The following is a 23,211-nucleotide window of genomic DNA, read 5'->3' on the forward strand; positions in this document are numbered from 1 at the left end:
CAATTCTAAGAACCTGAAACAACCTCGAAATTGGATTCCTGAAGCGACTTCGTCGAATTGAAACGAAACCCAAATTGAAAGTTCCAGACCAAATTGTGTTTTACACGCGCATAGGAAGATCAGAGTCAAGGAGTAATAAATCGTGGATCGAAATCAAGAAGACTTACCGACTCGGAGTTTCGTCGCGGAGGCTACAGGCTTTTCCTTCTTTATCTGCCCGGAGCTGTTTGGTTCTCTAAAAGGCACCTGCTTAACGATCGGCTAAGGCTGTTATGATGTTGAAGCAGGGTGTGGTTCACGATGGTTCTGTTTTCGTCATGACAGTGGGAGAGGGTTGTGGAAGTACTGAAAGAGGTTGAAAAAAAAATTAGAGAAATTGCTTGAAGTCCTGGAAGTTCTTTTCGGTTCCGGATGCTGTTAGTTTGTTCTCGCTGGCTCTTGCGTTGCAGTGTTTGGTTCTGTTGCGGCAATTGAATTCAACATCATCACATCAAGAATAAAACTGATATTATAAACTTCCGTTACATTACATGCATATAATAGAAACTCTTACTCAGCTTCTTCAACAGTAGCTTCAATTCGAAGAAGAGCATAATCCAACAGCAACACCAACAAGAGTAAGTCCATTCATAATAGCCGCAATCTGAAAAATCTCACCTGCAGCATTGCATTTTGAAGCAAGCGCACCACCACCTCTACCACTTCTTCTTCCTCCGTTATATATTGAACTCCTCACTTTTGCGAAAGCTAGTTCACTGGAAACAGGAACTCCTAGTGATGCCACAGTGCTGTGCTGAGCTTGCAATCCGTTAAAAGAATTGAGTGCTGTGATGAACTTCACATTATGACCCTTCCTGTTGTTCCTTGATTTGGAACCGGTGACTGAGCTTCCTACAACAGTGATTGTAGATGGAGATGCTGCTGAGGCTGAGGCCATTTTTATTATCTGTGAAATATGAGAAAAAGTTTAGAGAAATATTGAATTGATGAGATGAAACTATAAGGAAAGTAAATGCAATAACCTCTTTTGGCTCGTCGTAACTTCCACTGTAATAACATCCAAAGTCAGTCCGGCCATGCTCTTCAACCTGTGATAGTAAGAGATCATTAACTGAAGAAGATTCTCAGTCAAAATTAGTTAGTGATCAGGGTCCTTACCAAAGCATGAAGCTGCTGATTTCACGTTGGCATAGGGATTTGACTGATTCAACTGTCTTAAGGACAATGGGTGTTAATTTTGATCATTCTTTCTTGCATATAAAAACCCACTTCAAGGAATTGGGAAGCTTCAGGTCAACGAAGCTCGCTTAATGAAGACTTGAACCAATGCTGGGAGATACTTGCTGAACCAATACAAACGGTTATGCGAAGAAGTGCAAGCATTAATGGAGACTTGTATTTAAGATTACCTGCTTCGCCGTTGTCATTCGCATCGAACAATATTAGTATTTCCGGGTCACCTGCAATGGATGTTTCCTCAGTTTAGTACAGCAGAATTCTCATAAGGCTCACCAATTGCAACAGAATCAACAGAAACTACAGGATGCAATTCCTCCAGAAATCGGGGAACTTAAAAGTTTGACGCATTTGTACCTAAGCTTCAATAATTTCAAGGGTGAAATCCCCAAGGAGCTCGCAGATCTTCCCGACCTTTGCTATCTTTATCTTCATGAAAACCGTTTGATGGGAAGAATACCCCCAGAATTGGGCACTCTACAGAACCTTCGCCACTTGGATGCCGGTAACAATCATTTGTTGGGTACCATAAGGGAACTCATCCGTTTTGAAGGTGGCTTTCCATCACTACGCGATTTATATCTAAACAATAATTATTTTACTGGAGGAATTCCTGCAGCAACAAATCCAAACCAGTACACAATTGAACCTATCATCCATCAGACTGTTGAACCGGAGCCGAAACCGAAACCGCCTTTGAATCTTCAACATTTTTTTCACTGCAGTAACATCAGTAACCAGCCAAGCAGTAAGAATCCAAAAAAATCCCAAATTTGGAATTAAGACAAATTCAAGAAGAAAGTACACTGTTCACATTACCGTTTTCGAATCCAGGCATCAAAGAGAGCAATCAACAGCTGAGCACCTAAAAGCACTTCTGAAAACTTTCTCCATTGAACCTTTGGACCCCATGTACCAATCCGAAAACCCTAAGCTGCAGAGATAAATAGGCAGAAGAAATCAGTAAGAGGGGGATTCGAAAAAAACGAAGTGGAGGCGGAAAGGAATTGGAAAAAACCCTAAAGCTTGGAGGCGGAAAAGCAGAAAACTTGAATCTTAAAATCAAAAAACAAACCGATTGAAGGAGGTGAGCTCCCCATTTTTGTTTCAGTATAATTTGTTGTGGTTGAGAGCGATTCCATGAGAGCGATACTGAGCTGGTGATGAGCGCGATGCTCTGATATGAAGCGTGATGTTGTTATTGTGAACGTAAACCCACGGTTTGTTTTCATAGCTTATTTGCATAAGCGCTTCTCACCTTGAGTTATTTTCGTAGCTTATTTGCATAAGCATTTTTAGGTTTAGAGTAGAATAATGTTGGTTTAGAATATTAGATTTTTTAGGATATAATTAGAAATTTAAAATTAGATTTAGGTTTAGAGTAAAATAATATTGGTTTAGAATATTAGATTTTTTAGGATATAATTAGAAATTTAAAATTAGATTTAGGTTTAGAGTAGAATAATATTAGTTTAGAATATTAGATTTTTTAGGATCATAATTAGGAGTTAATCTGATTAATTAGTTTTTTTAATTTTGATTAGCTTAATTAGGTATAATTAGGGTAGACCAACAGTTTTCTATTTATTAGTTTTTTTCATTTTAATTCTTTTTTTATTTTATTTATTTTGATTTATATATTTAAATTAATATTAAAATAACAATTAGTTGGTAAGTGGCCTGGTGGAGAGGGGTGGTTTCTATAGTCTCAAGAGGAGTGGGTTCAATACTCATATGTAGCACTTTTTTTAGTATTTCATTTTCTTTTAGCATTTTATTTTTTTAGTATTTCATTTTCTTTTAGCATTTTGTTTCTTTTAATATTTTTTATGTCTATGTTTTTTTTATTAAGTTCATCATGCATGCAAAACCATCTTAAAACTATAAAAATCATATTTTTTTTCTCGATTCAATATCGAGCCCATTTTCCACACCCTTGTAAGTCGATTGCTTTTTAAGCATCGCCGTCAACCTCACATAGCTTACTCTTGGGCTTTCTTACAATGAGCCGTTTCTCTTGCACTTACACTCATATTTCGCATCATTTGTTGTTTGGGCCCGATTTAATTATTTCATGATTTTGAATCCCCATTTGACAAAATGTACCCCACTCCCCCGATGTGTAATGATCTTGTACTGTTTTATTTCTTTATTTGTTTGACTATTTAGTTAGATACTAACTCAAGAGTAAAATCAACCATTTCAAAAATGCAAAAATATGACTCGATCCAACGTCATGTATTTTCTCAATAAACAAATCAACCAATTTCTTCCTCTCATTTTATTCCATTGTTTTCAAACCTTCATTAAATGCTTGATTCAACGTCAAGCCATTTTTTACTAATAAAAACTCAAAAAATATTAATTCATAATTAAGACCTTTTAAATAAAGATGGAAGTGGAACGTGGTGTATACCACGCACTCCTGAGACTAGGATTCGAGATGTATATCTCGCCAATCCTAGTTCTCGCCATCATCCAAATTTATCCACTTTGTTTTCTCTCAAACACTCATTCAAATTTCTCTTAAAACATCCATCAATACTTGATCCAGGTCAAGTCATTTTTACAACAAAACTCAAGATACATAATTCTTATTTAACACTTTTCCAATAAAGGTGGAAATGGAACATGGTGTATACCATGCACTCCTGAGGTTAAGATTCGAGACGTATGCCTCGCCAATCTTAACTCTCGCCATCGTCTAAAATTGTCAATGTGGTTTCGTCAAACCCTTTCTCAATCAAATCTAAGATACCTAAATCTTATTTAACCTTTTTCAATAAAGATGGAAATGGAACATGGTGTATACCATGCACTCCTGAGGTTAAGATTCGAGACGTATGCCTCGCCAATCTTAACTCTCGCCATCGTCTAAAATTGTTAATGCGGTTTCTTCAAACCCTTTCTCAATCAAATTCCAAAATACTTAATTCCTATCTTAAACTCTTTCAATAAAGATGGAAATGGAACATGGTGTATACCATGCACTCCTGAGGCTAGGATTCGAGATGTATATCTCGCTCATCCAAGTTCTCGCCATCACTCAAAATACATCAAACCAATCAAATTCCTTTTCTCGCCGCCGTGCGACTAATCAAAAACCTTTTTCATAAACGAAAGGTATCTTGTCTTAAGTGATACAAAACAATGTTTCGGCCACGATTGTTGAGTAGAGATAATGACGCTTTTCCGAATGTAGATTTATAAATCCGTTCGATGTGTGGTACGCGTCCACTCCTCATCTGTTTTGGGTAAAACAATGTTTTCGTCGATTAATACAATATAGCTTTCGCTAAAATCGACCAACAAACAAACATTTTTCTACCCAGAACTACGTAAGCCTTGATTTCTCTTTTGAGATACGTAGGAGCAGGATTTTTAAATCTTGTCAGGCCCACTAATAAAAAACTTAGGTTTAGTCCTTCGTTAAAAAATCCAAAAACATTTCTTCTCTCTTATATTCTTTCATTCCCACCTAATAAATTGAAAAGCCTAACATTTCAAACTAACATTAATGCACACAACTAACCTAATGGTTCCCGTTGAGTACAACGGACGTGAGGGGTGCTAATACCTTCCCCTTGCGTAATCGACTCCCGAACCCTGATATTGGTTGCGATGACCATATCTTATCCTTTCTTTTGTCTTGGGTTTTATCGATATTTCCCCTTTCCTTTTTAGGAATAAATAAAGTTCGGTGGCGACTCTGTTCAGTCATCATTGCGAGCGTGCGATCGCGCTTCGCTTTGTAGTCGTATCCCCATATTTTTTTGAGGTGCGACAGATGGCGACTCTGCTGGGGACTTCCAAATCCCTAAGCGAGTCAAGCCTAGTTAGGACGTTTGTGTGCCTTTGTTTGTTTAATTTTATGGCTTTTCCCTTATTTATTGCTTTTAATATCTTTATTGTTATATTGATATATGTTGTATATTGGTTCTATTGCGATTGTTGGTACTTGGGTATTTGATTGCAAACCATGTGGGAAAGACTCTACACCCGAGTCTAGAGTGAAAAAACATAAGATAGGACGATGGTTGAGTAGTACGGACTCCCGAGGTGTATACTTCGTAAGAGTCGGTACGAGAACCTCACTTAGAGTAGATCCTTTTGCAAATATTGTCGCCCGAGGTGTATACCTCGTAAGCGGCGATGTTTCAAAGGGGTCCATGACTCTAAGGACCTTTTAGAACATTAAACCTTTGGCCAACTAGAAATGATGGTTGCGTGGTATGGATTCCCGAGGTGGATACCTCGTAAGGATCGATACGAGAACCTCGCTCAGAATAGATTCTCCAGATGGAGTTGATGACCGGAAAGTATTTTCCGTAAGCGTCAAACAGTCTTTTGAATCCATGACTCTGAGTATCCTGTCTAGAACCCAGTCGATGGTTGCGTAGTACGGACTCCCGAGGTGAATACTTCGTAAGGGTCGGTACGAGAACCTCACCCAGAATAGATTCCCTTGATGGAGTTGACGACCGGAAAGTATTTCCCGTAAGCGTCAAACATTCTTGTGAATCAATGACTCTGGGAATCCTTTGTAACAAAACCTTAGATCTTACCCGGTGAGAACCTATTCTTGGAAAACAATCAGATTCATCAGTACCTCATACTTTTGAACCCGTGTATGAAAAAACAAATGTGCATGGCTTGCATTGCATTCATTCGCATTCCATTGCATTTGCATCTCATCATAACGCATGTCATTTTCCAGACAAAATACCAAAAAAACTCATCCATCCTTTGTCCGTGATCAGCAAAGTGATTCCTAACACGCGTTTAGAACAAAGAACCATGTCTCAGGAGATGATGGACGAGCTAAGGAAAAGCCAAGAAGCACTGAATGAGGAACTCAATCTTTTGAAGAGCCAAATGAGACGGGTCTTGGAAACGCTGCAAGTCTTGTTGGGAAGAGAGGGTCACCCAATATACACTGCTGCAAACAAAGAGAGCTACTACGCCACATCCATCTGGTGTTACCCCAAGTCAAGGGAAATGCTATGTGGCAACTCCTCATTTACCAGTATATGGACCTCCCTCAAGGCGTCATCATCAACATCCTCTGGCTATTGCTCCTCAAAGTCACCAAAACCAGGTTCAAAACAAAAATCAGAATCAGAACAAGAGGAACAAGGATCACAATGACTCTATTCCGGTGCCATATAGCAAGCTCTACCCGCTACTGATCCAGAATGCTTTGGTGACCCCTCGAGCTCTCACGCCCGTGTCACCATACCTACCATGGTACAATCCAAATGCAACGTGTGAATTCCATAAAGGGGCATTGGGACATAACCTAGATTCTTGCTGTGCGCTAAAAGCCTTGGTACGAGGACTGATTAACAAGAAGAGTTTAGTCTTTGAAGAAGATCACCCGAAGATCAAGTGCGAATACCATACTGGAACAATGGGGCACTCCATCGAGGAATGCATGAGTTTTAAGCTCAAGTTGCAAGGATTAATTGACATAAGGTCACCAACACTCAAGGAGGAAGGCTCAGGTACATATACCTTGATTTCTGGGCCAGATAATGAGAAAGGGAAAGGACCCTTGAGACCCCTCAAGGTTTTGTACCACAAGGAAGATGTCAGGGATGTGGCTAGTGAGCTATCATTGTTTCCTGGTAAGAGCATTGAGATACCGCCTTGGATTTCCAATGTCACGACCTATACCAATGAAAGAAAAGGAGAAGTGAGTAGTGGATCCAAGAGGGTTGCGTTCAACGATGAGATTAAAAGAAAAGAATTTGAAGATCATCATGTCAAAAAGCTGGTTGATCCCAATCTTCAAGTTTGAAGAAATCAATTCCCTAAAGCTGGCAATCATTTGGTTGTTTCAACACTTCTTTTGTAGTTTCTTTGCATGTTGGTTGTTATTTGCTTTTAAACATTGTTGTTTTATTTGAATTGGTAAGATTAATGAAATGTTTATGCATCTTTTGAATTGATCCATTCGTATTCACTCGTTTTTCATTTATGTTAAAAAACAAAAATACTCCTCTCATTCACTTTTGTTTGTCAAACCGTTGTGTTAACAAAGATTGGAGGGAGGATGATGAAAACAAAACACCTGAAATTGTTGTGGTATGCTTTTGAGTAAAACCTTGTCGATGATGTAAGGCATTGTTTCAAATCCCCAAACACTGGAGTGATAAGGATGTTAATCCCTAGACAACCACTTTGAGCCTAGAAGTTGGTGTTTATTTCGGATCTAAAACCCTTAATCTTAACCTGGGGCAGGGTAGTTGTGTTCAGATAGTTTGATCGTGCATTCGATCTTTCAAAAAGATCGTCCATATGTATACCCTCCAATTGGGTTCAACCACATGTTATCCTCCGTGCACATGTTGAAATGTCGAAGAAGTTAAGAAAAGCTAAAATTAGTGTTGGTTGATCCTCATCCACCAATAATGTGGCAGTCAACAACTTTAAAAATATAAAAAAGCTCGCTAAGTCAAATACCACAAGATGACTTAGGCAAAAGTTAGGGCATCCCGATGGACCAAAAGCTTCAGAGAAGCGGTCCAGGCAAAATTAGGGATAAAATAAATCAATCAAAAGAGGTCACCAAAATCCTCAACAAAAAAAATAATAAGGTGACTGCCATTTCAAGAAAATTCGTCTTGAATCCTCATCACACCTTCGAACCCTCTTGGAAGTCGAATGCGTGTATTGAATTAACTGAATATAGGAATTGGAGATCATCAAGAAGAAGGGGTGGGTAAAAACAAATTTTGAGCCTTATATCCTTTTGTTTCAAGAAACCGCGAACCAGACCACGTTACAACCCTTAAAAGACCTAATTGAGGCAGGGTTTATTTTGAAAGCATACTATAACAAGGTTGTGTTAACTTGACTCCAAACGATTTTTGTTAATCATTTGATAGCACCAACTTGTATACTGTGAATGACTTGATCACCATTGTGTTCTTATCAACGACTCGTTCACTGTATTTCACCCGTTCATATCAATAAACTTTGATTTCAAATTTTTGCATAAGCATGGAATTAAAATTACCATTTTTGAATGAACAATCTTATTTGCGATTCAACACTTAGCATCAAAGAAATCCAATACACAGTTGAGGAACTTGATGGAGTGAAAGAAGTCTATTCAGGGGCAAATCACTTTGAGCATCAGTTAATTCGAGCTAGTCACCCTAAGGGTCATCTAGTCAAGAGTAATCTGCTTCAAGAATCAGACCGGGGCAAGCCACCTCAGAGCTCAGTAAGTCCAATCACTCCAAGGCTCAGTTAGCCAAGAGTAATTTGCTTCAAGACTTAGACTGGGGCAAACCACCTCAGAGCTCGGTAAGTCCAGCTATCCAAAGGACAGTCAATCAAGAGTCTACCATTCCAACATTTGGTTAGTCAAGTTCGGACCATTGCAAGTTTCAAGCACTTGGGGTAAGCCCTCTCGAGGTAGTCTCCTGGAAAGTTGTTTCCAAACCCATTTTCAAGGTGAACATCTCCAAAGTCCCAACAAACTGGGGCAAGATGAGCCACAGAGGGGCAGAACCTCTTTCTTTGTGCTTTCAAACTGCTCAAACAAATTCTGTCATACGTCAATAACTATTGAGTTTAAGACGAGTGCCCGAAAATTATGCTAGCACGATTCATTAATCCTACAAAAGCATCCGTTGGCTAAGCTGTGGCCATCAAACTGGATAGGATCCTCCTTTGACAACATCTATCATAAAATATTTGGTTGAGTTCTCGGTGTTGAGGAATCATGAGCTTCCATAAAAAGCCTTTACAAACTCCCAGTCTGCCCAGTGTCAGCATTCTCATAATCATGATCATTCATATATCATGCATAAAAGGAAATTCAAATCATGCATAGCCGAAATGTACTTCGTGCTCATTTTGCATTGACCCAGGTCTTGTTGTCGATCCTAGATCCTTTGACCTCTAATTCCAGCTTGTCTTTGGTATCCCTAAACCAACATCCGGTTTTCACGGTCATTTTCAAGTCCAATTGTTGTTGGCAAAATCCGTTAAAGGGTGGTTGTAGTCCATTGCTTACGGTCAGAGTCCAATTGTTGTCATTCCAGTATCAGGTCATACTTGAACCTGCTCTGAAGAGTTTTTCCAATTTTTGTTCAATACTATTCAGGTCATGTATGAACCTGTTGTTGAGCTTTTATTCCGGGGTCAGGTCATACTTGAACCTGCTCTGAAGAGTTTTTCCAATTTTTGTTCAACACTATTCAGGTCATGTATGAACCTGTTGTTGAGCTTTTATTCCGGGGTCCGGTCATACTTGAACCTGCTCTGAAGAGTTTTTCCAATTTTTGTTCAATACTATTCAGGTCATGTATGAACCTGTTGTTGAGCTTTTATTCCGGGGTCCGGTCATACTTGAACCTGCTCTGAAGAGTTTTTCCAATTTTTGTTCAATACTATTCAGGTCATGTATGAACCTGTTGTTGAACTTTTATTCCGGTGTCAGGTCATACTTGAACCTGCTCTGAAGAGTTTTTCCAATTTTTGTTCAATACTATTCAGGTCATGTATGAACCTGTTGTTGAGCCTTTTATTCCGGGGTCAGGTCATACTTGAACCTGCTCTGAAGATTTTCCTCTGTTTGTTCAATACCATTCAGGTCATGTATGAACCTGTAGTTAAACTCTTATTCCGGTGTCAGGTCATACTTGAACCTGCTCTGAAGATTTTCCTCTGTTTGTTCAATACCATTCAGATCATGTATGAACCTGTAGCTGAACCCTTATTCCGGTGTCAGGTCATACATGAACCTGTTCTGATGAGTTTTTTCTCCTTGATTATTCCCCAGTGTTGTCAGGTCATATATGAACTTGTTGTAGCATCTTTTCCTTTATTCGGGTTTAGTAAGTCATGTGTGAATTTACTACCGAAATCCCTTGTATTCTAAGTGTCGTTTATCAAATCTCACTTTGAATACTCCCCAGTGTGTGCCTGATTCTCCAGCAGGACTGTTTCCCCAGCAAGTTGTTTTTTACCCCATTTGTCTGTCTCCCTGTGGATCATCAGTATTCCCCACATGTTGGTCTGTCTAGTAGCATCTCCTGTCAGGGGTCCACCATATCCCTAGCAGGGAAGAAAATTAAAAATCACAAATAAAGAAAATCATGCATCCACGCATATCATGTCATGCATATCATATCATATCACACCATGTCATAGGGATTCAGGATCAAAATCCGGGTCTTCTTAGTATTTAACCATCTCCCACTATGATCATATGAAGAGTGTCCTGCTTCATATTCTCTAGTAGAAGATACTTAAATAGGGGCAACTGTCATACCCCGATTTTGGTCCTGAATTTTTTTATTTTGTTTGGCACTTGGCCTAAAAATTCATTTGCATACATTCATTCCCAACTCCATATTTTTGTTACACATTGATCATTGTCTATGCCTTTTTGATCATGGTGCTTTTGACTATAAAATGGATTTTAATCATTTGACTTTTGAATTTTTCAATTTTTGATTTTAATTTCAAATTAAGTTTAATTCCCAAATTTCAATTTAATTTTAATTGTTATTTTTACTAATGATTCAAAACTCTAATTGATTTTAATTTTCAAATAGATGTTAGAATTGATATCAAAGTAATTTTAGCAAATTATGAATTAATTTGATTTTAATTTGGTTTTTTACGGATTTTTTATTATTATTTAAATTGATATTTAGATTAGTATTATTTCTAAAAATCCATTTTATAATCAAACATGATCCATTTCCCATCCATAGTGCATTTCAAATCAAAATAGTACATACTCATTTCATAATATTCAATAATATTTAACTTTCAAACATTTCCAAACTCATTTTCATACATATATTTTCATTTAACATTTAAGCATAACAATGCATCACATCCATATCCTACAACAACTCCAACACACTCACTCAAAAAAAAAAAAGGAAAAAAAACAAAATCCAATAATAACACAATAATCCATTCTCAGTGTAATCTCAAATGGGTGAACCAAACACGTCCCAAGGGAATGGACACTGAACTTCTCTCACTTCATCTTTATTTGGAGATCCCGTTTTTTTGAAGTGCTGAAATTTAAAGGAGGAATTACTATAACTCCACAGCAGAATACATTTGGGATTCCTTCATCCAAAAAGAGGCAATTGGCGCAAACCATCATGGGACCTCATAATCTTGGTTTGAATAACACTGAGTTTGGTAGGGTTAAGCAAGTCAGACTTTCAACCATATTGCAGCACTCCCTTAACCTTAACGGAAGTGATACCGGCTCCGCGAGATCACCTGCTCCTGCACCAAAACTAGTCCTACATCAAAATTACCTGCAAAACTTCCATGACAGAAAAACATAGTATAACAGCAGCAAGCCAATTGGAATCACTCAAATTGCCGTAAGTGAGTGGCGGCATTGTCATTACAGCAAACATAACCATAACCTGCAAAAGAAACACACAAATCCTCCTGCTTCCTCCAATTCTAAGAACCTGAAACAACCTCGAAATTGGATTCCTGAAGCGACTTCGTCGAATTGAAACGAAACCCAAATTGAAAGTTCCAGACCAAATTGTGTTTTACACGCGCATAGGAAGATCAGAGTCAAGGAGTAATAAATCGTGGATCGAAATCAAGAAGACTTACCGACTCGGAGTTTCGTCGCGGAGGCTACAGGCTTTTCCTTCTTTATCTGCCCGGAGCTGTTTGGTTCTCTAAAAGGCACCTGCTTAACGATCGGCTAAGGCTGTTATGATGTTGAAGCAGGGTGTGGTTCACGATGGTTCTGTTTTCGTCATGACAGTGGGAGAGGGTTGTGGAAGTACTGAAAGAGGTTGAAAAAAAAATTAGAGAAATTGCTTGAAGTCCTGGAAGTTCTTTTCGGTTCCGGATGCTGTTAGTTTGTTCTCGCTGGCTCTTGCGTTGCAGTGTTTGGTTCTGTTGCGGCAATTGAATTCAACATCATCACATCAAGAATAAAACTGATATTATAAACTTCCGTTACATTACATGCATATAATAGAAACTCTTACTCAGCTTCTTCAACAGTAGCTTCAATTCGAAGAAGAGCATAATCCAACAGCAACACCAACAAGAGTAAGTCCATTCATAATAGCCGCAATCTGAAAAATCTCACCTGCAGCATTGCATTTTGAAGCAAGCGCACCACCACCTCTACCACTTCTTCTTCCTCCGTTATATATTGAACTCCTCACTTTTGCGAAAGCTAGTTCACTGGAAACAGGAACTCCTAGTGATGCCACAGTGCTGTGCTGAGCTTGCAATCCGTTAAAAGAATTGAGTGCTGTGATGAACTTCACATTATGACCCTTCCTGTTGTTCCTTGATTTGGAACCGGTGACTGAGCTTCCTACAACAGTGATTGTAGATGGAGATGCTGCTGAGGCTGAGGCCATTTTTATTATCTGTGAAATATGAGAAAAAGTTTAGAGAAATATTGAATTGATGAGATGAAACTATAAGGAAAGTAAATGCAATAACCTCTTTTGGCTCGTCGTAACTTCCACTGTAATAACATCCAAAGTCAGTCCGGCCATGCTCTTCAACCTGTGATAGTAAGAGATCATTAACTGAAGAAGATTCTCAGTCAAAATTAGTTAGTGATCAGGGTCCTTACCAAAGCATGAAGCTGCTGATTTCACGTTGGCATAGGGATTTGACTGATTCAACTGTCTTAAGGACAATGGGTGTTAATTTTGATCATTCTTTCTTGCATATAAAAACCCACTTCAAGGAATTGGGAAGCTTCAGGTCAACGAAGCTCGCTTAATGAAGACTTGAACCAATGCTGGGAGATACTTGCTGAACCAATACAAACGGTTATGCGAAGAAGTGCAAGCATTAATGGAGACTTGTATTTAAGATTACCTGCTTCGCCGTTGTCATTCGCATCGAACAATATTAGTATTTCCGGGTCACCTGCAATGGATGTTTCCTCAGTTTAGTACAGCAGAATTCTCATAAGGCTCACCAATTGCAACAGAATCAACAGAAACTACAGGATGCAATTCCTCCAGAAATCGGGGAACTTAAAAGTTTGACGCATTTGTACCTAAGCTTCAATAATTTCAAGGGTGAAATCCCCAAGGAGCTCGCAGATCTTCCCGACCTTTGCTATCTTTATCTTCATGAAAACCGTTTGATGGGAAGAATACCCCCAGAATTGGGCACTCTACAGAACCTTCGCCACTTGGATGCCGGTAACAATCATTTGTTGGGTACCATAAGGGAACTCATCCGTTTTGAAGGTGGCTTTCCATCACTACGCGATTTATATCTAAACAATAATTATTTTACTGGAGGAATTCCTGCAGCAACAAATCCAAACCAGTACACAATTGAACCTATCATCCATCAGACTGTTGAACCGGAGCCGAAACCGAAACCGCCTTTGAATCTTCAACATTTTTTTCACTGCAGTAACATCAGTAACCAGCCAAGCAGTAAGAATCCAAAAAAATCCCAAATTTGGAATTAAGACAAATTCAAGAAGAAAGTACACTGTTCACATTACCGTTTTCGAATCCAGGCATCAAAGAGAGCAATCAACAGCTGAGCACCTAAAAGCACTTCTGAAAACTTTCTCCATTGAACCTTTGGACCCCATGTACCAATCCGAAAACCCTAAGCTGCAGAGATAAATAGGCAGAAGAAATCAGTAAGAGGGGGATTCGAAAAAAACGAAGTGGAGGCGGAAAGGAATTGGAAAAAACCCTAAAGCTTGGAGGCGGAAAAGCAGAAAACTTGAATCTTAAAATCAAAAACAAACCGATTGAAGGAGGTGAGCTCCCCATTTTTGTTTCAGTATAATTTGTTGTGGTTGAGAGCGATTCCATGAGAGCGATACTGAGCTGGTGATGAGCGCGATGCTCTGATATGAAGCGTGATGTTGTTATTGTGAACGTAAACCCACGGTTTGTTTTCATAGCTTATTTGCATAAGCGCTTCTCACCTTGAGTTATTTTCGTAGCTTATTTGCATAAGCATTTTTAGGTTTAGAGTAGAATAATGTTGGTTTAGAATATTAGATTTTTTAGGATATAATTAGAAATTTAAAATTAGATTTAGGTTTAGAGTAAAATAATATTGGTTTAGAATATTAGATTTTTTAGGATATAATTAGAAATTTAAAATTAGATTTAGGTTTAGAGTAGAATAATATTAGTTTAGAATATTAGATTTTTTAGGATCATAATTAGGAGTTAATCTGATTAATTAGTTTTTTTAATTTTGATTAGCTTAATTAGGTATAATTAGGGTAGACCAACAGTTTTCTATTTATTAGTTTTTTTCATTTTAATTCTTTTTTATTTTATTTATTTTGATTTATATATTTAAATTAATATTAAAATAACAATTAGTTGGTAAGTGGCCTGGTGGAGAGGGGTGGTTTCTATAGTCTCAAGAGGAGTGGGTTCAATACTCATATGTAGCACTTTTTTTAGTATTTCATTTTCTTTTAGCATTTTATTTTTTTAGTATTTCATTTTCTTTTAGCATTTTGTTTCTTTTAATATTTTTTATGTCTATGTTTTTTTATTAAGTTCATCATGCATGCAAAACCATCTTAAAACTATAAAAATCATATTTTTTTTCTCGATTCAATATCGAGCCCATTTTCCACACCCTTGTAAGTCGATTGCTTTTTAAGCATCGCCGTCAACCTCACATAGCTTACTCTTGGGCTTTCTTACAATGAGCCGTTTCTCTTGCACTTACACTCATATTTCGCATCATTTGTTGTTTGGGCCCGATTTAATTATTTCATGATTTTGAATCCCCATTTGACAAAATGTACCCCACTCCCCCGATGTGTAATGATCTTGTACTGTTTTATTTCTTTATTTGTTTGACTATTTAGTTAGATACTAACTCAAGAGTAAAATCAACCATTTCAAAAATGCAAAAATATGACTCGATCCAACGTCATGTATTTTCTCAATAAACAAATCAACCAATTTCTTCCTCTCATTTTATTCCATTGTTTTCAAACCTTCATTAAATGCTTGATTCAACGTCAAGCCATTTTTTACTAATAAAAACTCAAAAAATATTAATTCATAATTAAGACCTTTTAAATAAAGATGGAAGTGGAACGTGGTGTATACCACGCACTCCTGAGACTAGGATTCGAGATGTATATCTCGCCAATCCTAGTTCTCGCCATCATCCAAATTTATCCACTTTGTTTTCTCTCAAACACTCATTCAAATTTCTCTTAAAACATCCATCAATACTTGATCCAGGTCAAGTCATTTTTACAACAAAACTCAAGATACATAATTCTTATTTAACACTTTTCCAATAAAGGTGGAAATGGAACATGGTGTATACCATGCACTCCTGAGGTTAAGATTCGAGACGTATGCCTCGCCAATCTTAACTCTCGCCATCGTCTAAAATTGTCAATGTGGTTTCGTCAAACCCTTTCTCAATCAAATCTAAGATACCTAAATCTTATTTAACCTTTTTCAATAAAGATGGAAATGGAACATGGTGTATACCATGCACTCCTGAGGTTAAGATTCGAGACGTATGCCTCGCCAATCTTAACTCTCGCCATCGTCTAAAATTGTTAATGCGGTTTCTTCAAACCCTTTCTCAATCAAATTCCAAAATACTTAATTCCTATCTTAAACTCTTTCAATAAAGATGGAAATGGAACATGGTGTATACCATGCACTCCTGAGGCTAGGATTCGAGATGTATATCTCGCTCATCCAAGTTCTCGCCATCACTCAAAATACATCAAACCAATCAAATTCCTTTTCTCGCCGCCGTGCGACTAATCAAAAACCTTTTTCATAAACGAAAGGTATCTTGTCTTAAGTGATACAAAACAATGTTTCGGCCACGATTGTTGAGTAGAGATAATGACGCTTTTCCGAATGTAGATTTATAAATCCGTTCGATGTGTGGTACGCGTCCACTCCTCATCTGTTTTGGGTAAAACAATGTTTTCGTCGATTAATACAATATAGCTTTCGCTAAAATCGACCAACAAACAAACATTTTTCTACCCAGAACTACGTAAGCCTTGATTTCTCTTTTGAGATACGTAGGAGCAGGATTTTTAAATCTTGTCAGGCCCACTAATAAAAAACTTAGGTTTAGTCCTTCGTTAAAAAATCCAAAAACATTTCTTCTCTCTTATATTCTTTCATTCCCACCTAATAAATTGAAAAGCCTAACATTTCAAACTAACATTAATGCACACAACTAACCTAATGGTTCCCGTTGAGTACAACGGACGTGAGGGGTGCTAATACCTTCCCCTTGCGTAATCGACTCCCGAACCCTGATATTGGTTGCGATGACCATATCTTATCCTTTCTTTTGTCTTGGGTTTTATCGATATTTCCCCTTTCCTTTTTAGGAATAAATAAAGTTCGGTGGCGACTCTGTTCAGTCATCATTGCGAGCGTGCGATCGCGCTTCGCTTTGTAGTCGTATCCCCATATTTTTTTGAGGTGCGACAGATGGCGACTCTGCTGGGGACTTCCAAATCCCTAAGCGAGTCAAGCCTAGTTAGGACGTTTGTGTGCCTTTGTTTGTTTAATTTTATGGCTTTTCCCTTATTTATTGCTTTTAATATCTTTATTGTTATATTGATATATGTTGTATATTGGTTCTATTGCGATTGTTGGTACTTGGGTATTTGATTGCAAACCATGTGGGAAAGACTCTACACCCGAGTCTAGAGTGAAAAAACATAAGATAGGACGATGGTTGAGTAGTACGGACTCCCGAGGTGTATACTTCGTAAGAGTCGGTACGAGAACCTCACTTAGAGTAGATCCTTTTGCAAATATTGTCGCCCGAGGTGTATACCTCGTAAGCGGCGATGTTTCAAAGGGGTCCATGACTCTAAGGACCTTTTAGAACATTAAACCTTTGGCCAACTAGAAATGATGGTTGCGTGGTATGGATTCCCGAGGTGGATACCTCGTAAGGATCGATACGAGAACCTCGCTCAGAATAGATTCTCCAGATGGAGTTGATGACCGGAAAGTATTTTCCGTAAGCGTCAAACAGTCTTTTGAATCCATGACTCTGAGTATCCTGTCTAGAACCCAGTCGATGGTTGCGTAGTACGGACTCCCGAGGTGAATACTTCGTAAGGGTCGGTACGAGAACCTCACCCAGAATAGATTCCCTTGATGGAGTTGACGACCGGAAAGTATTTCCCGTAAGCGTCAAACATTCTTGTGAATCAATGACTCTGGGAATCCTTTGTAACAAAACCTTAGATCTTACCCGGTGAGAACCTATTCTTGGAAAACAATCAGATTCATCAGTACCTCATACTTTTGAACCCGTGTATGAAAAAACAAATGTGCATGGCTTGCATTGCATTCATTCGCATTCCATTGCATTTGCATCTCATCATAACGCATGTCATTTTCCAGACAAAATACCAAAAAAACTCATCCATCCTTTGTCCGTGATCAGCAAAGTGATTCCTAACACGCGTTTAGAACAAAGAACCATGTCTCAGGAGATGATGGACGAGCTAAGGAAAAGCCAAGAAGCACTGAATGAGGAACTCAATCTTTTGAAGAGCCAAATGAGACGGGTCTTGGAAACGCTGCAAGTCTTGTTGGGAAGAGAGGGTCACCCAATATACACTGCTGCAAACAAAGAGAGCTACTACGCCACATCCATCTGGTGTTACCCCAAGTCAAGGGAAATGCTATGTGGCAACTCCTCATTTACCAGTATATGGACCTCCCTCAAGGCGTCATCATCAACATCCTCTGGCTATTGCTCCTCAAAGTCACCAAAACCAGGTTCAAAACAAAAATCAGAATCAGAACAAGAGGAACAAGGATCACAATGACTCTATTCCGGTGCCATATAGCAAGCTCTACCCGCTACTGATCCAGAATGCTTTGGTGACCCCTCGAGCTCTCACGCCCGTGTCACCATACCTACCATGGTACAATCCAAATGCAACGTGTGAATTCCATAAAGGGGCATTGGGACATAACCTAGATTCTTGTTGTGCGCTAAAAGCCTTGGTACGAGGACTGATTAACAAGAAGAGTTTAGTCTTTGAAGAAGATCACCCGAAGATCAAGTGCGAATACCATACTGGAACAATGGGGCACTCCATCGAGGAATGCATGAGTTTTAAGCTCAAGTTGCAAGGATTAATTGACATAAGGTCACCAACACTCAAGGAGGAAGGCTCAGGTACATATACCTTGATTTCTGGGCCAGATAATGAGAAAGGGAAAGGACCCTTGAGACCCCTCAAGGTTTTGTACCACAAGGAAGATGTCAGGGATGTGGCTAGTGAGCTATCATTGTTTCCTGGTAAGAGCATTGAGATACCGCCTTGGATTTCCAATGTCACGACCTATACCAATGAAAGAAAAGGAGAAGTGAGTAGTGGATCCAAGAGGGTTGCGTTCAACGATGAGATTAAAAGAAAAGAATTTGAAGATCATCATGTCAAAAAGCTGGTTGATCCCAATCTTCAAGTTTGAAGAAATCAATTCCCTAAAGCTGGCAATCATTTGGTTGTTTCAACACTTCTTTTGTAGTTTCTTTGCATGTTGGTTGTTATTTGCTTTTAAACATTGTTGTTTTATTTGAATTGGTAAGATTAATGAAATGTTTATGCATCTTTTGAATTGATCCATTCGTATTCACTCGTTTTTCATTTATGTTAAAAAACAAAAATACTCCTCTCATTCACTTTTGTTTGTCAAACCGTTGTGTTAACAAAGATTGGAGGGAGGATGATGAAAACAAAACACCTGAAATTGTTGTGGTATGCTTTTGAGTAAAACCTTGTCGATGATGTAAGGCATTGTTTCAAATCCCCAAACACTGGAGTGATAAGGATGTTAATCCCTAGACAACCACTTTGAGCCTAGAAGTTGGTGTTTATTTCGGATCTAAAACCCTTAATCTTAACCTGGGGCAGGGTAGTTGTGTTCAGATAGTTTGATCGTGCATTCGATCTTTCAAAAAGATCGTCCATATGTATACCCTCCAATTGGGTTCAACCACATGTTATCCTCCGTGCACATGTTGAAATGTCGAAGAAGTTAAGAAAAGCTAAAATTAGTGTTGGTTGATCCTCATCCACCAATAATGTGGCAGTCAACAACTTTAAAAATATAAAAAAGCTCGCTAAGTCAAATACCACAAGATGACTTAGGCAAAAGTTAGGGCATCCCGATGGACCAAAAGCTTCAGAGAAGCGGTCCAGGCAAAATTAGGGATAAAATAAATCAATCAAAAGAGGTCACCAAAATCCTCAACAAAAAAAATAATAAGGTGACTGCCATTTCAAGAAAATTCGTCTTGAATCCTCATCACACCTTCGAACCCTCTTGGAAGTCGAATGCGTGTATTGAATTAACTGAATATAGGAATTGGAGATCATCAAGAAGAAGGGGTGGGTAAAAACAAATTTTGAGCCTTATATCCTTTTGTTTCAAGAAACCGCGAACCAGACCACGTTACAACCCTTAAAAGACCTAATTGAGGCAGGGTTTATTTTGAAAGCATACTATAACAAGGTTGTGTTAACTTGACTCCAAACGATTTTTGTTAATCATTTGATAGCACCAACTTGTATACTGTGAATGACTTGATCACCATTGTGTTCTTATCAACGACTCGTTCACTGTATTTCACCCGTTCATATCAATAAACTTTGATTTCAAATTTTTGCATAAGCATGGAATTAAAATTACCATTTTTGAATGAACAATCTTATTTGCGATTCAACACTTAGCATCAAAGAAATCCAATACACAGTTGAGGAACTTGATGGAGTGAAAGAAGTCTATTCAGGGGCAAATCACTTTGAGCATCAGTTAATTCGAGCTAGTCACCCTAAGGGTCATCTAGTCAAGAGTAATCTGCTTCAAGAATCAGACCGGGGCAAGCCACCTCAGAGCTCAGTAAGTCCAATCACTCCAAGGCTCAGTTAGCCAAGAGTAATTTGCTTCAAGACTTAGACTGGGGCAAACCACCTCAGAGCTCGGTAAGTCCAGCTATCCAAAGGACAGTCAATCAAGAGTCTACCATTCCAACATTTGGTTAGTCAAGTTCGGACCATTGCAAGTTTCAAGCACTTGGGGTAAGCCCTCTCGAGGTAGTCTCCTGGAAAGTTGTTTCCAAACCCATTTTCAAGGTGAACATCTCCAAAGTCCCAACAAACTGGGGCAAGATGAGCCACAGAGGGGCAGAACCTCTTTCTTTGTGCTTTCAAACTGCTCAAACAAATTCTGTCATACGTCAATAACTATTGAGTTTAAGACGAGTGCCCGAAAATTATGCTAGCACGATTCATTAATCCTACAAAAGCATCCGTTGGCTAAGCTGTGGCCATCAAACTGGATAGGATCCTCCTTTGACAACATCTATCATAAAATATTTGGTTGAGTTCTCGGTGTTGAGGAATCATGAGCTTCCATAAAAAGCCTTTACAAACTCCCAGTCTGCCCAGTGTCAGCATTCTCATAATCATGATCATTCATATATCATGCATAAAAGGAAATTCAAATCATGCATAGCCGAAATGTACTTCGTGCTCATTTTGCATTGACCCAGGTCTTGTTGTCGATCCTAGATCCTTTGACCTCTAATTCCAGCTTGTCTTTGGTATCCCTAAACCAACATCCGGTTTTCACGGTCATTTTCAAGTCCAATTGTTGTTGGCAAAATCCGTTAAAGGGTGGTTGTAGTCCATTGCTTACGGTCAGAGTCCAATTGTTGTCATTCCAGTATCAGGTCATACTTGAACCTGCTCTGAAGAGTTTTTCCAATTTTTGTTCAATACTATTCAGGTCATGTATGAACCTGTTGTTGAGCTTTTATTCCGGGGTCAGGTCATACTTGAACCTGCTCTGAAGAGTTTTTCCAATTTTTGTTCAACACTATTCAGGTCATGTATGAACCTGTTGTTGAGCTTTTATTCCGGGGTCCGGTCATACTTGAACCTGCTCTGAAGAGTTTTTCCAATTTTTGTTCAATACTATTCAGGCCATGTATGAACCTGTTGTTGAGCTTTTATTCCGGGGTCCGGTCATACTTGAACCTGCTCTGAAGAGTTTTTCCAATTTTTGTTCAATACTATTCAGGTCATGTATGAACCTGTTGTTGAACTTTTATTCCGGTGTCAGGTCATACTTGAACCTGCTCTGAAGAGTTTTTCCAATTTTTGTTCAATACTATTCAGGTCATGTATGAACCTGTTGTTGAGCCTTTTATTCCGGGGTCAGGTCATACTTGAACCTGCTCTGAAGATTTTCCTCTGTTTGTTCAATACCATTCAGGTCATGTATGAACCTGTAGTTGAACTCTTATTCCGGTGTCAGGTCATACTTGAACCTGCTCTGAAGATTTTCCTCTGTTTGTTCAATACCATTCAGATCATGTATGAACCTGTAGCTGAACCCTTATTCCGGTGTCAGGTCATACATGAACCTGTTCTGATGAGTTTTTTCTCCTTGATTATTCCCCAGTGTTGTCAGGTCATATATGAACTTGTTGTAGCATCTTTTCCTTTATTCGGGTTTAGTAAGTCATGTGTGAATTTACTACCGAAATCCCTTGTATTCTAAGTGTCGTTTATCAAATCTCACTTTGAATACTCCCCAGTGTGTGCCTGATTCTCCAGCAGGACTGTTTCCCCAGCAAGTTGTTTTTTACCCCATTTGTCTGTCTCCCTGTGGATCATCAGTATTCCCCACATGTTGGTCTGTCTAGTAGCATCTCCTGTCAGGGGTCCACCATATCCCTAGCAGGGAAGAAAATTAAAAATCACAAATAAAGAAAATCATGCATCCACGCATATCATGTCATGCATATCATATCATATCACACCATGTCATAGGGATTCAGGATCAAAATCCGGGTCTTCTTAGTATTTAACCATCTCCCACTATGATCATATGAAGAGTGTCCTGCTTCATATTCTCTAGTAGAAGATACTTAAATAGGGGCAACTGTCATACCCCGATTTTGGTCCTGAATTTTTTTATTTTGTTTGGCACTTGGCCTAAAAATTCATTTGCATACATTCATTCCCAACTCCATATTTTTGTTACACATTGATCATTGTCTATGCCTTTTTGATCATGGTGCTTTTGACTATAAAATGGATTTTAATCATTTGACTTTTGAATTTTTCAATTTTTGATTTTAATTTCAAATTAAGTTTAATTCCCAAATTTCAATTTAATTTTAATTGTTATTTTTACTAATGATTCAAAACTCTAATTGATTTTAATTTTCAAATAGATGTTAGAATTGATATCAAAGTAATTTTAGCAAATTATGAATTAATTTGATTTTAATTTGGTTTTTTACGGATTTTTTATTATTATTTAAATTGATATTTAGATTAGTATTATTTCTAAAAATCCATTTTATAATCAAACATGATCCATTTCCCATCCATAGTGCATTTCAAATCAAAATAGTACATACTCATTTCATAATATTCAATAATATTTAACTTTCAAACATTTCCAAACTCATTTTCATACATATATTTTCATTTAACATTTAAGCATAACAATGCATCACATCCATATCCTACAACAACTCCAACACACTCACTCAAAAAAAAAAAAAGGAAAAAAAACAAAATCCAATAATAACACAATAATCCATTCTCAGTGTAATCTCAAATGGGTGAACCAAACACGTCCCAAGGGAATGGACACTGAACTTCTCTCACTTCATCTTTATTTGGAGATCCCGTTTTTTTGAAGTGCTGAAATTTAAAGGAGGAATTACTATAACTCCACAGCAGAATACATTTGGGATTCCTTCATCCAAAAAGAGGCAATTGGCGCAAACCATCATGGGACCTCATAATCTTGGTTTGAATAACACTGAGTTTGGTAGGGTTAAGCAAGTCAGACTTTCAACCATATTGCAGCACTCCCTTAACGGAAGTGATACCGGCTCCGCGAGATCACCTGCTCCTGCACCAAAACTAGTCCTACA

At 38.2% G+C, this 23,211-nt stretch overlaps 2 pseudogenes; both read right to left on the bottom strand.

Annotated features, from left to right (window-relative positions):
* Positions 1-549: 549 nt before the first annotated feature.
* On the bottom strand, positions 550-1,023 carry LOC127114498 (cytochrome b6-f complex subunit 7, chloroplastic-like; annotated as a pseudogene).
* An 11,215-nt stretch (positions 1,024-12,238) lies between these two features.
* LOC127114499 (cytochrome b6-f complex subunit 7, chloroplastic-like) lies at positions 12,239-12,712 on the bottom strand (annotated as a pseudogene).
* Between the last annotated feature and the right edge of the window lie 10,499 nt (positions 12,713-23,211).

This window comes from Lathyrus oleraceus, unplaced genomic scaffold (assembly GCF_024323335.1).
Source record: "Lathyrus oleraceus cultivar Zhongwan6 unplaced genomic scaffold, CAAS_Psat_ZW6_1.0 chrUn0525, whole genome shotgun sequence".
Taxonomy (NCBI): Eukaryota; Viridiplantae; Streptophyta; class Magnoliopsida; order Fabales; family Fabaceae; genus Lathyrus; species Lathyrus oleraceus.